Genomic DNA, 2,126 nt, shown 5'->3' with positions numbered 1-2,126 from the left:
CTCATGATGGATCTGGATATGTTCTTTTGGGAACTGAATGCAACACCATTCCTCTTCAATTTGTCATTCCTGGCATAGTAAACCAGGTGGTTGTCAGATTCAAAATGGCCAATGCTAGTTCATTTCAGCTCATTAATGCCAACAATATTGATGTTTATGTGTTCCATTTAATTTTTGATAATTTCCAATTTTCCTAGATTCATACTTCATACATTCCATATTCTGATTATTAATGGATATTTACAGAGGTTTCCCTTAATTTTGAGTTGAGCCCCATCAGCAAATGAAGGTCCCGTGGGGCTTTTTACTCCATTCACATCATCACAGTCAACTCTACTTTAAGGGGGCAATTCTTCCCCAGGCGCATTTTGAGTGTCTTCCAACTTGAGGGGCTCATTCTCTAGCACTATATCTGACAGTGTTTCTCTGCTATTCATAAGGGTTTCAGTGACTAAATATTCAGAAGTAGTTCATCATTCTTTCTTCCAAGTCTGTCTTTATCTGGAAGCTCATCTGAAACCTGTTCACCATGGGTGACCCTGCTGATATTTAAAATACCTGTGGCATAGCTTCCAGAATCACAGCAACTCGTAAGCCACCATAGTACGACAAACTGACAAAGGAGTGATGGACAACTGATGGTAGAAGCTGCAAAATCATATGGCAAAAAAAGATTCCATAGAGGAGGTTTGTATAATTATAGCCATTTTTTAAATTCATCAGAGTGTAACAAGTATAAAACTTCCCAGAGTTTCTTTCTGGCCAATAGTTTAACTGAAGCACTGACACCAAATTAATTTTCTGATAATCAGGGAAGTCTTCCAAATAGTGTATTTAATTAGCCTCTAATCAATATATTAAACTTTGGTGCGTTTTTTAATGGAAATTTAAAATTTCCTTTAAAACATTTTTTTTTATCATGAATTAATTGAAGGTTTACATAAAAGGCAGCAGACCATCCTTTTATATTTACCAAATCATACATTTCATTTCATCTCAATTGTAATCCCTCACTTTAACATCAGTTATCTCTTTGGGGGATTTCTTTGAGGTCTGTGATGAAAGTTACAACACTAAGGAAGCTTTGTATTTGCTTCTAAATCATCTGGAGGTGTCTTGGAGTCAAAATGAGTTAAGCTTTGGGCTGCTAACTCAAAGATCAGAAGTTCAAACCCATAGACCATTTTGCTGGAGAGAGATGAGGCAATCACCTGAGGCCACTATCATTTGAGATCACTTCAAGTGGAATCTTATGCTTGAGGGGTTTCATATCATCTAGTGGATTTGAAGTTCAATTCCTTATGAACTGGTTTTTCTTAGTACTTTCTAAGAGAGTTTCCCCCTCATTCTGCCTACCAATGCAAGCCTTCCTGCTACCTTCTGTGGATGAGTTGGGAGAAAGATTTCTTCATTCACTGAGACAATAGCCTTTTGAGTTCTTCACTTTATGGGAGGAAGATTAGGGACATGTCTTTTCTCTGCCTTTAAAGACTTTGAAAATCCATTTCCAGGTCACCTAGCAAATGTCCACAGTACAAGGGCAACTTCAGGGTCTAATTCACTTCTCCAAATTTCTGCCAATACTTGGAGTTTTGCATGATTACTCCTTGCTTACCCATGAACTCTTTTGTGCTTTTAAGAAGATATTTTAAATATTTTATTCAGTATTTATAGTTTCCTGCTAGCTAGATTGGTTTTAATGATCTCTATGCCAAATTACTAAAAAACTGAGCCGTCACTCAACCCCACTACTGGCATACAAGTTGACACTTACAATTAATTTTTTCTCATTTTTCAGGGAAACTGGTCACAAACATAACAATAGTACAATTGTAGGAAAGGATGCCATAGAAAGGTGCCTAGAATCTTGGCGTAGAAGGCATGAGCCTTGGAAACCCTGTACAGGGTCACTATGAGTTGGAACTGAATCCATGGCACATAACAACAACAACAACAACAACAACAACAATCAGCAACAGAGTGCATGGGTTCTTAAAGCTCACAAAATAATGATATTTTGCTACTGAGCTTAAGGTTGAGAGAGTTTTGAGTTGAAATAACATTATATATTCTTTAAAAAAGGTTATAAAAACAGAGACTGGCAAGAATATTGGATGCCTGACCTC

This window comes from Chrysochloris asiatica, unplaced genomic scaffold, assembly GCF_000296735.1.
Source record: "Chrysochloris asiatica unplaced genomic scaffold, ChrAsi1.0 scaffold00163, whole genome shotgun sequence".
Classification (NCBI taxonomy): Eukaryota; Metazoa; Chordata; class Mammalia; order Afrosoricida; family Chrysochloridae; genus Chrysochloris; species Chrysochloris asiatica.
Note: the sequence above shows the minus strand (reverse complement) of the source record.